General features: G+C 36.6%; 1 long non-coding RNA gene across 1 annotated transcript; it reads left to right on the top strand.

Moving 5' to 3' along the window:
* Positions 1–1,065: 1,065 nt before the first annotated feature.
* Positions 1,066–12,904, top strand: LOC135328383 (uncharacterized). The gene is made up of 3 exons (XR_010389212.1): positions 1,066–1,230; positions 1,418–1,513; positions 11,666–12,904. It is a non-coding gene; the product is annotated as an uncharacterized LOC135328383 (long non-coding RNA).
* Positions 12,905–15,450: the final 2,546 nt, after the last annotated feature.

Below are 15,450 nucleotides of genomic sequence, written 5' to 3'. Positions count from 1 at the left end.
CACAAAACCTAAAATATGTATGTTAAATGCCTGGCCAGGCTGCACAGTTTTATCCACTTTGCAGATTCCTCACAATTTTCAGACATTTCTACACTGGGCAATGTAATACAAGTAAGTGCAAAGATTTCTGCGTTTGAGTCCAGCCAGTCTGGTAAATCTTGAAAAGGTATTCACATAGTGCTGCACCCAAACTTGTCTCCCTGAAAAAATGCCTGGGAAGAGGACAAAGAGACAGGCAAATATGTAAAACAGTAACAACAGAACCATGCAAACAAAACCTGAACTGTGCACATAAGGTAAAAACTGGAAAACAATTTATACCTTGGCAGAGTTGCAACTTCAATTTCTCCCTTTCCCGCCCCTGCCACCAAGTATCAAGGCTTTTGTGTGCATGGTGTGGTCAAATTAAAAACTGCACAAGCACTTTAAAGAAAAGAAAATAGGCCTAAGGGCTGAGGATTTTATAAGCATCCCGAGATTCTAGTCTCTAAAATCCCCAGGGCCGCTTTGAAAATCTCAACCTAAATGTTTAGCTGAGTTTTCTGCTAAATCTGCTTTTCTTTCAAATCACAAATCCCAGCTGTTCTCAGAATTTCCTAATGCATAACACACTTACCCATGAAACCTTTGTCCTGCATTCTCTCCACAGACAAGAACTGCCTGTCAATATACTATAGCACTGTTACCATTCAATTCACATTGCATGCAGGAATCCCGGTACTTCAGGACTTAGGAGGCTTCAGAAACCAGCTTTTTTAAAGCATCTTCAGCAAACTGCAATATAAAAAGCATTGTTGGTCTATTTGAAGTTTTTTAATATGGTGTAAAAGAACGTGAGGTGGTTAGAAATACAAAGCACTGTGGAAAGGAAGCAGGCATTCTAGATAAAAGTACTTAAGATTAACTTAACATGCACAGGATTTCCCAATTAAAACTTTCATATTAGCACTGCATTTTAAACAGTTAATCTCCTAATGAGACATCCCCAGCAATGAGAAGTGAATTGCAGGACTGAATGTGGCCCTGAGGCCTGCATCTGGAAAAGGCTGTAGTTCGGAGATGCTGGATTTATGCTACTTTGCCAAATCCTGAAATGAAAGAGCTGCACTGCCACCTACTGTCAATATGTTGTCTTTTCCCAGCAGGAGCTGCCACTTAAAGTAAGAAATCCTACGTGCTCTCACACAAAATGTTGAAAGCTGTTGACCGAAACACACACGAAAGAAAACGGTATTACTTGATTCTTCACACATACAAACGTTGGATGATTTTTAACTCTGGTAGTTCTGAAAGCTGATTGTTTCTTTTTCTCTATCTTCATAATATAATAAAAAATAAAAGAGAAAGAATATTGTGCTGAACAATGTGGGACAGCCCATGCTAAAGCCTTTGATTTTTCTCCTTCTCTTATTCCCAGCTCTCCACTGTCATACCTTTGAATCCTGGCTGAGGAAGAGCAAGACCTGGAGTCATCTCAACTAATGATACTCTGTGACTGACTCATCAAAAAGAGGTATGTTACAGTTGACTTCTTCCCCTTCCTTAGGGGCCAAAAGCATTACCTCTGTGATGTGCCTGATCTCCAAGAGTCTAGATGCAAAGGAGTCTCTTGCATAGCAGCCCACGGCACTGCTAGCTTAATTGAAAACAAAGTTTTACTGCAGTTTCCTCTCAGGGTCTTTTTTGACAGCTGAATTTGCAAATCAATTAACATATTGAGAACAGCTACTCCCTATCCTCGTAGGGATATTCACTACCAATTGCTCATGAAATTTTCATAACTAGCAAAAAACAAAAGGAATTAATATTTCAGAATGCAAAGAAACAAACTTACCTAATGGTGAAATAGGGAGGATAGAATGCCAGGATAAAAAAAGAAGTCAGCTATGCTATCTGTAAAGTCTAACTTCAACAGCCATTTAGCTAGGATTTAAGATTCTGTAGCAGATAATTGGGTGTTTTCTGTGGTTACTGTGACTCTTTTCCTTAATTGTATATGTAAATAGCATTAAAGATACATATACAGGAGAAACCCTATCCTTGTATTTGGAGCTGCTTGGTAACATTAAAGCACAAACTAATTTGAGCTGCTGCTGGGAAAATTCACAGTGACATATCATCTGAAAGCACCCTGGGGGAAAAAAAATCTCCAATTCAGAGTGTGTCAAAAGGTGCCTCAGATGGCTGAAGTTGTGAGGACAAGCTCACAGAAACATGCCCTTCTTACATTGCCATCAGAATAAATCAAAAAAAAAAAAACCCTTAAGATAGCATAATTGTATTCTCTAAGGGGGGGGGGGGGGGGTCCAAACTTTTTAATAGACATCACCTGCTTCAACTACAAGAGTGGTGAAGTTCACTTGTGTAATAAGCAGAAAAAAAAGAAGTCTGGACATCCTGACACTATCTCCTCTCCCCTGCCTTCAGACCTAGCACTACTCCACATTTCAAGTACAATACAAGACAGCTACTAAATTTGTGTGTCTCCATTCTATATCTTTTTAGAGACAGATAACATTGTCATGGCACCAAAGGGTTTGTCTGTTCGGACCCTATAAGAGAGTTGTTTCTTTTAAAAGGCATAAATATCTTTGATTTGAATGAAAAATTCTTGAGAAAGCATAAGTCTCCAGATGTTTGCATGTAAAATGTCTCCTTTCACTTTTCATTTATCAACAGAATACTTCTGAAGAATTAATTCTTTTTACAAATTCAATTCTATCTTTTGTCTTAAAACTAAGATCTTGTGTTTATCTGTTCATTATTTATCTGCTGTAAGGCTTTTACTTCAAATAAATTCAGAAGTTTTATTTCCACTATACAACAGTGCTGACAGAGCTTAGAAAACCCAAATATCTTTTTGCCAACTATATAGAAATTCTACTTTTTTCTCCACTGGAAATTCTTAAAACATCTTCCTTGCACTAATGGCCCTAAAACATCTTCCTTGCAGTAATGGCCCATGTGATAATTTTTCTATGGCATATTTTGTAGCATTAACAAAAGAAAGTTCTACTTCACCTATTCTTTATAACCTTTGTGTTTAAATTCAGCTAACTAATGGAACTGTTTTGATCAGGAATAGCAGATATTCTAAGCATGTCCACAAAAGCCCTTTAGGTGATAATAATTTTAAGTGAGTGTAATTAATTATATGTTTTCATCTCGTCCTTACACAAAATCGTCAGACAAGACAAACACATGACAATAGGAGACCAGAAACAAACTACACTGCTCACCTGCACTTTCTGTAGCTGCTCTATTGGGTCCTTATTTAGATTGTCATCATACTTAGCCAGTCAGTCGTGATTTTTTCTATGTTAGCGAAAGGTTCATCCCGGAGAGACAGCTGAGCAGAACTAAAGGCTGATGGTCTATGACAGAGCAAGTATTCAAGCACTCCCTAATCCAAAAGCCTTTGGGACTCCTACTGTCAACTAAAAATACTGATTTTTTTATATGAGTGTATTTAGTTGTGTAACATTGTTTCTTTTTCACTGTTCTTTTCTCCTTTCCTTCCACCCAAACTCAGTCTCTTGATCTCCTTTTTCTTTACGCAAAAAAAAATCCAATAGCATTTGAGCTGAACCTTCAAGTCTATGAAGTTCAGTTGCATCCATGGTAGGAAAAATAAATTTCCCATTTTCCAAAGAAATCACAGTGAGTATGAGAAATAATGGAGGGCTGAAGGAAAACTATGCAAAAAGCACAAAGATTCTTTTGACAGATGAACAATTTTTAACAAAAACAATACATATTCTTTTTTGCTGTTACTGTTTTTGAAGGAGCTATCAGACAGTGCACTGTGTTTAGCCAGTTACCCTTTTTAGTACTGGAAAGGCAAAGAACAAAGGCCAGAACCAGAGATGCTGTGAATGATGTGACTTCATGGAAACACACAGCACTGTTCTAACACCAAGCAAGAATAAGCAAAATTCTGGTGCACTGCATTGCAAAACCAGGACTTCCACTGACTGCAGTGAAATTGAGAATTCACTTAATGAGCAAGCTTCATTAACATACAGGAGATATGTTTTATACACTCTGGCAGAATAAACCCATGGCTTTCAAGCAGACAATGAAACCTTTCAGAGCCCAATGCCACTTTCTGAGAGAAACAGTGACCTACTGCCCAGCTTCCTCGTGATAACGTGATATGCAAATGACAGCATTGCAACTTACTGAGCAAGACAAAGCAAAATAAAGACACAGACCCTCAAAGAACAATGCTTAATCACATACAGATAAACATCTATGCTAAGAGGAATGCCATATTCCAATGCTTTAATTATTCCCAATATTTGTTCACTATTTGTATCCCTGCTACAGTAGTGAATATATCTGTTGACTGTTACAACTAAATATGCTGGCTAACCTGCAAAGTTCTTTCATGTCTTGTTCTGACTGCTCACAAACTGTAATAATGGCACTCTAAGATGAACATTAGAGAAACATGTGAAAGATCTGCATACATAGTTAGATCACTGCTGACAAAATCAAGTTATCTTGTACAAATCCCCAGTAGCAAACCCAGTTCATTTTAAGGCATAGCTTCTCTTTAACCATGGAAGTAGCAGCAAATCTAGCAAAAGAATGGAAAGAAAAGAATCACCATATTATGTAGGATGTGCCAGTTTACTTGGAGATTCAGGTCAATGGAACACAGACAGGCTTTTACAGTTCTGTCCACCCCTAAGTAAACTATCTCATCTCACGCATGCTTCTGTGGATCAAAGCAGGATTGCAGCAGAATTTCCTATTCAGAAGTTGATACCTCTTGAGGAATGTATTTTTAATGTTTCCTGGTTATTTTGGCTTCAGCTGATTAAATAAATTGAGTGGATGGTCTAATCTGGTAGGAAAGATCAGGTATTAGATTTAGCAAAGAATACTGTCACTCATTTTCTACCAGGCGTTCTTTATATTTTCCACTTTTATGTTCCTGTGTGCACTCTTCAAGGAAAGAAAACAAACAAAACAGGGTATGCTTTCAATTTCAAGTATCAGTGTAAAAGTGCAGTTCTGTATCCTGAATGCTTTACAAACAGGCCTCTGTAGGTTTTTTTCAGCTTCCAATCTCTGTGATTATTAGAAAAATACATAAGTCCATTCAGGAGCTGAAAATATTCCTAACATACAATGTATTTTTAAGAAATTCCTTTCATTTTAAGGCATGAAAGGAAGAAAAAGAAGAATTCAGGTTAATTTTAGGTATAAAAATAGCTTTGCTAAAGTAATGCTTTAGCTTTGCTGAAATAATGTCTTTAAGAGAAGATGGCTAAGCTTAAACCATCATCATTTATGGAAATACCCTTTTTTTCAGGTAGAGATAAAGTCACAGAGAGTTGCAAGGGTACAAACAAATTGTTCCTGACATTAAAGAGAACAAAGCTACGCAGTAAAATGCACTTTGTGTTTTCCAAATGTTGGAATAGCAGTGCAAAGGAATACATTGTATGTACTTGTGAATACCTGACAACCTGTGGAGGCTACTCCAAATGAAGGCAGTCTCTGCCCAAAAGTTCTTCCAAAGAAAACAGAAGGAAGCTGAGAAAAATAGACTACTGTTAAGCTGAGTAAAGCCTTAAAAGTGAGACAAAGTAAAATTGGAATTAGTTATCCTCATACAGGGGAATTACACACTGATTATACTTTCAAAGTAATTATGTCTGTTTTACAACAGTGGTTCTTGCACAGTCAACTATGGAGCATTGCTGCTGAATGTAAGCAATCCACAGAGCATTCTCCATGAAATCCTTAACCTAAGTGAAAGAACACAGTTGGATTTGAATTTAACAAATTCTGATCATTGTATAGAGTCAACAACCCAACTTTGTTTTAGGATTTAAAACTATGTTTTTATGTAACGAAGTTCATTTTCCTCTTATTTGGGTAAGCAGTAGTGTCTGGTTAGATACAGAACACTCATTTCTTTCTGAATAAAATTATTTCAGATTTGGTGTCAAGTTGACCCACTTCATTTCTCAGACACTTTCCCCTACAGTTCTGTGCAGCTGTACGTGACCAATTAGGTAGGCAGTCTCTCAAGGTTTTGCAACTCATGGCATAGGATGCCATAGCTGCTGCATAAGTATAGCTGGAGAATGCTTTCCCTAACATCTCCTCCATTTAGGGAAGCTATGGCTGTTTACTTGCCACTTGAATTATTAAGCTTCTGGCTGATGTTTCAGTCAGCTGAAGAGGACTTTAAGAATGTTGCAAACTGAAAGATCTCTCAAGCTAAAAAAACTGCTACAGTATTTAAACAAGAAAAAGAAGGGAGTCAGAGACTCTGAAGATACCTTTCTCTCCTAAAGCAAAGCTCAGTATTTCAGAACCCACAGCACAATGAGGTTAAATTAGGTAGGAGCCCACTTTCATGTGCTTGAAAAATACGCACGCTAAGGTTATTTCTGTTTCATGAACTAGTCTAGCATGAGCCCTCTTCCATCTAAAGTGCATTAATGGGAGCCCCTGTACCCAAGGAATTATGGAAACTTGTGTGGGTTACAAGGCATAAGAATTTTTTAGAAGATGAACCATGACCAGGATCATCAGAGTACCAGAGATTGTAGGTCAGTCGGACGAGCGCTTTTTGCTTCATTCTTCAACCTTAAAACTGTTCAGTTATTATTGAAGGAATGAGGTAAAGGCTAAGAAGGCTTGCCAGAATTTCTTCTAGAAAGATCAGCCCCTTTCTTTGATCATTCAGCCGCAAAGACCACAGATACTTTCTGCTGTGCCATAGCTATGAGTAAAGATAAAAGTTACCAAGTCACACTTTCAGGTTACCCTAAGTATGTGCTTCGCAAGAGTTCCAAAGGTTGTGTTCTGGCACTAATACACAACAGGAAACTTAAAAAGAAATAACCATCAAAAATAAGAAAGTGATAAGATATGTACTGTCATTTACAAGACATAAAAAATCTTGAAACGTGCATCTATCATTTTATACTTGTCAGTAGAAAACTCAGAGCTAAAGGTGAGGTGAAAAGCCACATATCGACAAAGATACCTTTCTTTCTGCCTTTGCAGTGAAATGTTCTTAGAGTTTTACTGAGCTAAACACAATTGAGAAAATGTTACATTATTTCAATGGCATCCCTTTTCTGAGCAGCTGCTGCAGTAGGCTGAGGGAACCTAAAGGCCTCTTAGGCCAGAGGGCACAACAGAGGCCAGGGCAATTCAATAGTGTTGGCTGAAAAGGGAACAAGATATATTGGGAAACACATAGACAAACACGTGTCTAAAGAACGTAGGTGGAAATGTTTGGTCTGCTGGCAAGAATTCCAACCAGCAGCAATGGTACCACAATAGCCCTCCATTCAGATAAATCTCCATTCTACAACCCATATATCTTAGAAAGGCACCCCCTACTCTGGCACCCTTGCACAACACTTGCTGCAGAATCGTCACACATACACAAAACTTTTAGTGCCTGCTTGTTGTTGACAGATGATAATTAATTGTATAGGTATATATGCCCAGGCTAGCAGTTGTTACTAACAAGAAAACATACTCTATGCTGGAAGAGCAACGGAGTGTTTGTCCTCCAGCAAGAAACACAAACAAGCTCTGTTCTAAATAATTCAGGTGTCCATCATACTATAATATGAGCACAGTTTCTAAGTATTTATATAGAAAAACTCTCCAGCATTATCAAAGATAATTTTAATCCCCACCAGACCTCATATAATTCTCTTCAGTATTAGTTGCAGATTTTTAAAAATGTTAGATTAAGCATAGTTAATGAAAAGGCATTAATTAAGTCCATTCATTCATTTTATGAAGCTCGGCAATGCAGCATTTTTTTGGAAAATTAGAAACAATGAAGGATGTTGAGATGCATGGACATATTACGGATATGTCCTTTACTACTCATGCACTTTTAACCAAAACTCACTGCAATCCTAAACCAGAAGATGCTGTCACAAAAGAAAGTTCAGTGGAACTTTACCAAACTCCTCATTTAACTTCTTGATTCTTTTCCTTCTTCCTCCTCATGCACACACTTATTTGTTTATTTACCTTCCAACATTCTGGAAACAGAAGTATCTTAGGGGGAGACGGATTAGATTTAAGAAGTACTAAGAATTACTTGAGACAAAATCTGTCCCAAATCAAGTTCAGTAAGAATCTGGACTTCTGAGGCCAGAAAAGCCAATAGTGCATAAACACTTGTATTGTATATCTGCATCAACAACAGGGCCTTTGCTGGTTTAACTTATATATGAGTATTCCAGAACATAGAGAACATCCTAGGGAATTAAAGGGGACTAGAATCTGTTTGTGCTTAGGATACGGTATAAGCCAACAAGCTTTTATGGGTAAATAGATGACAAATGGAATTTGGTATCTTGTCCCTCTATATTATATACAGAGGAAATTGTTTTCGTATTCTGGTCCGAAGCCTTCTATTGGAAGGGATAAAATCTTTTCTCAGAGTACTGTATGCACATAGCAATATCAGAAAAGAAAACCATAATGCTCTGACTTAATTAATGCACTTTTTATATGAAAGTTACTACTTAGTGACAATCAATTGTTAAAAATACACATTAATTTTTGTTCCTTTCCACACAATTATGAAATAACATCATTTCAGAATTTGTTTGTGTTTCTATTAATGCTTCTCCATTTGAAAATTAGAACCATTCTTGCTAACATATTAGCCTCTAGAACTGCTTTCAGGTGGTCATCTCCTGAGAGGCAGGAGATGACAGATGTCAATGCATGATGCTTTACAGTTGCCTCTTGTCTTTACTTATTCACCTGAATGTGTTTAGGTGTTCTGAATCATCAAAGTACTGGCATTACAAGTATCAGGAACAAAATCCCACTGGAGTTAAAGATCCCATTAATTAACTTCAAGAGGAGCTGAACTCTTCAGAACTACCAAAAATAACCCCCTTTTCACGATTTCCATTTTAACTTTGCCCAAGACCCTAAAACATCAAAACCTTATTGGCTTCATAGAGTTGCAAAAATCTGTAAAAATACTCTATTACTTTCATGTTCCTTGTGGTAATATTAAAGACTGAAAGTGTACATAGAAACCAGTTCTTAATATAGGATCACAAATTGAACACCACCAACACCACCAGGCAAAAGCAAAAGCATTTGCAAATGTGCGTTCAGTTGTAAGTGTACCATATGCATTTGTGACTTATTTCAGTCACTTTCCATAAACATTCACACACAAATATGCATTGAAAAGTGAAAAGAAAAAGTTATGTGAGTAATCACATTGCCATGCAGTGGCATAAGTCCATATATTAGATGTGTTTGTGTGTATTTTGAAAGCTTTCTGCAGGATTATGCTCCACCCAATCAGGGTACAGAAAAAATGGTATATGGTAACTTGCCATTTAATATATTGCTGAAATGTAGACAGCCCCAAGATAACTGTCTGCTTTAAAGTCAATGGAACACAAAAGAGTAGCTTGAAACAGGTAACAAAGAGGTATTCTCTTACTCAAGTTCAGTTGTAGTGGAGACTTTAGATAGGCAAACTATAACTTGCTAAGTCAATTTGGAATGTCCCAGGATACTAGGATAGTGCAGCTAATAATCACTTTTAACATTTCTTTCAATAATGTATGAATTTATTCCATCTACAGGTTTGTCTTTTTATGACATACTACCTATGCATGTTTCAGAAATGACCGTTCTATTTAAAATAGCTTAATAAAAATATTTTATAGAAATTATAATCAAAGGATGTATTAACTGTTAGCATGCCTTAAAAACATATATACTTCTCTCATATTTTCAAGTTGATAAATGTAAGATTAACAAGACATTTTTTCTCATCAAAACTATCTATCAACAATTTTATGAGTTGGTCAGAATAATTAATTTTGCAAAACCTTTCATATTAAAAGTGCAGTATAGTGGATGAATTTATTTTATTCCATTTTACTCTTTTTTTTAAACTAATCCAGTATTGCCCAACATGAAGCTGACAATATTATTGTCCAATAATTACTGTCAAATAAAAATCAAATAAGATGCAAGCTTAGACCTTCATCCAGCAAAATATGTCAAGACAGATTTGAATTTGAGCATGCAAGTTTTTTTCATTGAAGTCATTATGGATACTTACATGATTAAATCTAAGCAGGCCATTAAGTGGTGTACTGGATCAGGGCCCAAAGATTTAAAGGAAAATCGATCCTCTGAAAGCCACCAAGAAACCTGAGTAGGGAAAGCCAGGGCTTTGACTTACTAAGATTTAGGAGAACAGTCAAAAATGATTAACTGGAATCAATTTGCACACATTGTATGCACCATATTTAGATCACACAAATTACTTCATATTAGTAAATCGATAGTTACATTCATTGCAAGCTCTAAGACTGATTATCCCTTGCATCTCTGAAAAGACTATAGAGCATTTTTATGTATTAATAATTCATATAAGGATAAAGGCCTTCTCTGGGCATGTAGATTAAAATCGATACTTATAAATATATCTTTGATTAATATAAAAACTAAACTAGATAGCATTAGGTAACATGTTCTGCAAACAGACAGAGAAAAATCACATTATCATATCTACAGAACCCTATTCTTTCACTGAGCAATACGTTGTTCAGTACTTTTCTCCATAGCAATCCAATCTCATTGTAAACAATGATTACTATAAATAGTTCATGTTAGCAGTATTTGTTTCTTCGGAAATAAGCACTTGATCTAAATAAAATATTTTAAAACAAAGAGACCTGGTTTTTAGGCACATATCCAGTTGGAATAAATGGGCCACAATGACCAACACAAAATCCATCCAAATGGGGTGTGTGATACAGTTAGATGGCTGGAATGAGAATCAGGAAATCTAAGTTCTAAACTGGATGCTGCCAATGAGAATATGGTGTAAAATTTGTTGTAAAATAGGTAGGTGCAAACTCATCCTGCTTGCTGGTAGCTTTGTGCTCTGCTGAAAACTATGCAACTCTATTACCAGAGACCTGAGCTAACAAGCCTACAGAGAACTAAAGCAAGTTCCTACAAGTACAGGTCTTGGCTTACGTGGTTGTTCAGCTTTCAGACTCTATCCCTCTCCTTTTTCACCACTTATGTGAACTGGTTCTCAGACTTGGGCAAGCCAATTCATCTTTTTGTTTCCCCTCCCACTTCTCACATCTCACCCACTGAGAGTAAAAGCTCTGCAGAGAGATGCAGGCACGATCTCTGTTGGGACTTCTAGATGCTTCTGTAATATGAACAGTAGTAATAAATCAGGAGAGGATAATGGAAGTGTCAGCTGAGCCCTAACAGTAGCAGCAGAGTTGTAATGTACTGTACTATTCTCTACATGTTACACCATTCTTCAAGAAGGTCTTTGCACAGCGTGGTTTATTCTGCTACAATAGTAAATGTATTCATGATGCATCTCCAAGCATTACCCAGCACTAAAAATGAATCACAGTAATGTTACCTTCACTTCTCTCCAACAAGGAGATAATACTTTTTGTATGTGATGCCATTCTGTATAGATTTTGACAAACTAGAAATGCTTTAATGAAGTAATAAGACCATACCAGGAGCGTATGAATCATCTTGAGGTGGTAGTATATAAAATAGAGAGCTGGAATAAGTGAAGCAATTCAATTTATATTTGTTTAGCTGAGCTTGTTTATATTGTTATTCCTAACTGTTTTAGATTCCAGCAGATACTTCCTTGGCTGCTTCTCCCATTCACCATGATCAATAGTTTCTAAGAGGCTTATGAGATGTTGCAAGATATACAGGAAATGAAGGCAAGTGTGTGTGTCACTAGCACATAGACAAATCAGATAGCAAATGATCTGCAATTTTTAATTCTCCAATAAGACAATGCTTTTTTTTTTTTCAAAATCTGAGCTATTCTGCTGGTCTTCTATCATCCCTCTCACAAACCAGTAAACTTAAACAGTAAAAAACAAAAACAAAATTACTAGTAATCCCATGAACGTAATCGTAAAGAGCATATGCAGATCATTAGCATTTTCTATTCTATGCTGCTCTTTATTAATGAATGCTTGCTCAGGCCACACTACTCTTTGTTCTGTTTCAACAGGTTTGGCTGATATGATGTTTTCTGACTTTGTAAATCCATCTAAGCATAAAATGTTTTTCTAAAACCCCAGTAAATTTTGCCTTGTAGCTGTTCCACTGTTATCTACTAATTTAGTAATGTTCAAACCAAACACATTTATCAGTTTTTGCGTCCTCTTCATGAATCAATGCCAAGACACCTCTCACTAAATGGCATGTTTTGTGTCTGAATATCCTGTAATTTTGCCAGTATTTTCTGTATCTTCCCAAGGTAATTTAATGCATTCCTTTAGTTATGCCTACTGTACACAAACACCTTTCTCTCTCCTCCTGCTGACTACATCTACTAGCCTTCTTGGCAAAAGACTTTTTGTTATCTATTTCTACTAATTTTTGAATCTTGAGACATGATTTTTCTAAGCCTGCTTCTTTGACAGCTTTGATTGTTCTAATTGCCTTATTATCATCTGCTCTCATACAGTGATAAAGTCTTTTAATGTTTCATGTACTAGGAAAGACAAAGGGGAAAAAACATGAGCAAAATCAGTCTTTGTTCCTGGAATGTTACTACCTCTACAGTTCACAGTCATTAGGGTGAAGAATTCATTTTGGCCCTCAGTTGTTTCAAAGTTTTATCCTTCCAGTGGCCCTGCTGTCTCTTTGCTATTCTGCTCACTTCAGCTGCAAAATGAATTGATCATTGTTGCTCCTTTTGCTACCTATTTCATGTAGTACTTTAACAACCCAGAATAATGATTTGTACTCAGTTCTTTAATTTTTCTATGAACTTATGTCACATGCATATTTTTTAATGTAGCTTGTTGTATCTATGTAAGGAATTGTATAATAAGAAAGCCCATCACTGTCATATTTCGCCAGGGCCTAAATCTTATAATCTCAGGTTTAATGCCCTTCCTTCATTACAAGAACAGATATTACAGTGCAGAGATTTAAAAACGTGACTCACCTCTGCAGACTTGCTCACAGTTTTGAGTTCTATCCTTTTGAGAAATGAGAAATGGTTGGAAATAATGTAGTCTCCATCAGCCACCAAGATATACAGCCTTTGAATTTCAGAATTCAGAAATATACCAGGATCTTCCATTAAGTACCATCAAATGCTAATAAAAAACCTTCAGATTATCTGCCAGTGATTTTGTGGCCCAGCTAATTATAAGTCAAATAATTGTAACCCTGAAAAATGAGATTTTATTTCCCCTCTCTATCCATTGAAAACAAAACTGTTCATAGAAACATCCCAGCTTCAACAAATATTTTCTCCAGAAGGACTCTTCAGGTCTACAGTGTAATTGCTGGTCAAAACAAATGAGAAAAACAGAAAGAACAGGGAGAACAAAACACTTCTCTCCAGATACAGTCCAAATCCTTCCAGGTGATTATTCTAACTGTAAGTTGGAGGAATAGCCTGCCTGTAGTCCAAAGAATATTTATAATAAATATTTATAATATTGGACTAACACCAATAGGAGAAGGGAGGCCAAGATTACAGCACCGGTTCTCCAGTACTGGAGCAATTGCATTCAGTGCTTGGTAGGAAAATGGGATTCCAGTCATCCTTTCTGTGTTCAGTCTGGAGCACGTCTCAGAAGAAAACTATTAATTATTCTGGGATGGTTCTTTCTCACTGTCTGCTGTTCCAGTTGTATAAATAAGTCTGAAGAAGGGATTTGATTCCAAGTCTTCCATACCCCAGGTCTTCCTTCTGGACATTAGCCTCTGTGGTCCCCTTTTATCAAGCTCTCATTTTGGATCTGGTTCTACTTTATGTAAATAAATGTATAATTTTGACAACAGAGACCCAGTGCTACATGGTCTGGTGGCTATGGCACTCACCTAGAAGGCCTGAATTCAAGCATCTGTTTCAGAAGAGATGGCAAGCAGGAATGTTTTGATACTTTTTCCCCCATTTTTCTGGTGCAGCAATTGCCTAATCACTGAGTGGCATACTAAGCCTATGATTCACTGGGAGAGGAGGGAAGTATCTCTAATACATCCTCATTCAAGAAGTGGAAAAGATGTGAATTTTACAATTCTTTGTGGTATGGGTAAAATATTTTCTATCCACTCTCTAGCTATCTATAGTGAATGTATTAACAGATGTATTTCCATTACTAGTAAACATTGCATCTCTTCTTTTGGAACAAAACTGATAAACACACCTAAAAGTAAAAGAGGTTTTAAATTTCTACCAATTGTTCAGTCGCAAAAATTATATTCAGTCTAAAAATCATGCTGCACTTTGAAATTTCATTGACATTGTATTCCTTTGTTTAGTTCCTTTTGTTTCATTATATAAAAGAAACAGCTTTTCTTATATTTAATTGCCCAGGTACCCAATTGATATAAAAGCTATAACTTGAACTCTGTGTTTAAAAACAGCTGGTTCTATTCACTCCATAAAGTGAAGAGTCTGTGAAATGCGAAACACTCGTTAGAAGACTGTCCATTACAAAAATGGAATTTGTGCAGGTATTGCTACTTACATCACAGCAAACTAGCTATTTGCTTCCAAATAAAAACAAAGTATTCCTTCACCAATGCGAAATTACATAGGAAATAACCATTATACCACTCAATGCTCCAGTACCAACCTCTGAAATGGCACTTTTATTCAACCTGGTATGAATGAATTAGGCAATATCTGCTGATCCAGTCTGAGCAGCCTACTCATTCTGAAAACCTACAAAAACCGTACAGTTCACAAAACTTGCATAATCCTTTCCTTCATTTTTCTATCCAGAAAATTTTACAGTTCACAATTCTCAGTTCTGATTGTCAAAACACATCTACAACACACTCTCAAAAAGAAGCCTAGGAACTAAAATGAATGACCTTACAGGGCACTAGATGTCACAAACTAAGGGAGGATACAGACGTCCCTTGCCTATTTGTCTGCTAGCACATTCCCTTCAGTGACATCTTTCCCATATTTCTGTGGGTAAGCTCTGGGTTTGAAGGAGCGACAAAGTGTGCAGCACAGTTTCACATGCCAGCCTCTGACCTTTACTTTATGAAGTGACCCACTACACTAAATAAAGCCATCAAGAGGATTCCAAGCAAAAATTTACCAAGGTGGAAATCTAACCCAGGGGCTATTCAAAAGCACCAGTTTCCATGGATGTCATGAAACATACTCAAGTTTAGAGGACACAACCTTGAACCATAAATGAGGAGTAAGGAAGAAAATTTGTGGCTGTGGATTAAGGAAGAAAGGTTGTGACCTTAAATTATGCAGCCTATTTTTTTTGCTGTGCACGTGTGTGCTTCTCCTGGCTTGCTAGTGTATTTTAGAGTCAAACTATTATGCAATACAGATTTAGGATTGTTATAATTTTAGGATCATGATATGCTAGTTTCAATATTAAAAGACATTTAGGTTATTGGTTTTTC

The sequence above is a fragment of the Dromaius novaehollandiae genome, chromosome 4 (assembly GCF_036370855.1).
Source record: "Dromaius novaehollandiae isolate bDroNov1 chromosome 4, bDroNov1.hap1, whole genome shotgun sequence".
Taxonomy (NCBI): domain Eukaryota; kingdom Metazoa; phylum Chordata; class Aves; order Casuariiformes; family Dromaiidae; genus Dromaius; species Dromaius novaehollandiae.
The sequence above is the reverse complement of the archived record's forward strand: the minus strand, read 5'-3'. Positions and strand labels throughout refer to the sequence as shown.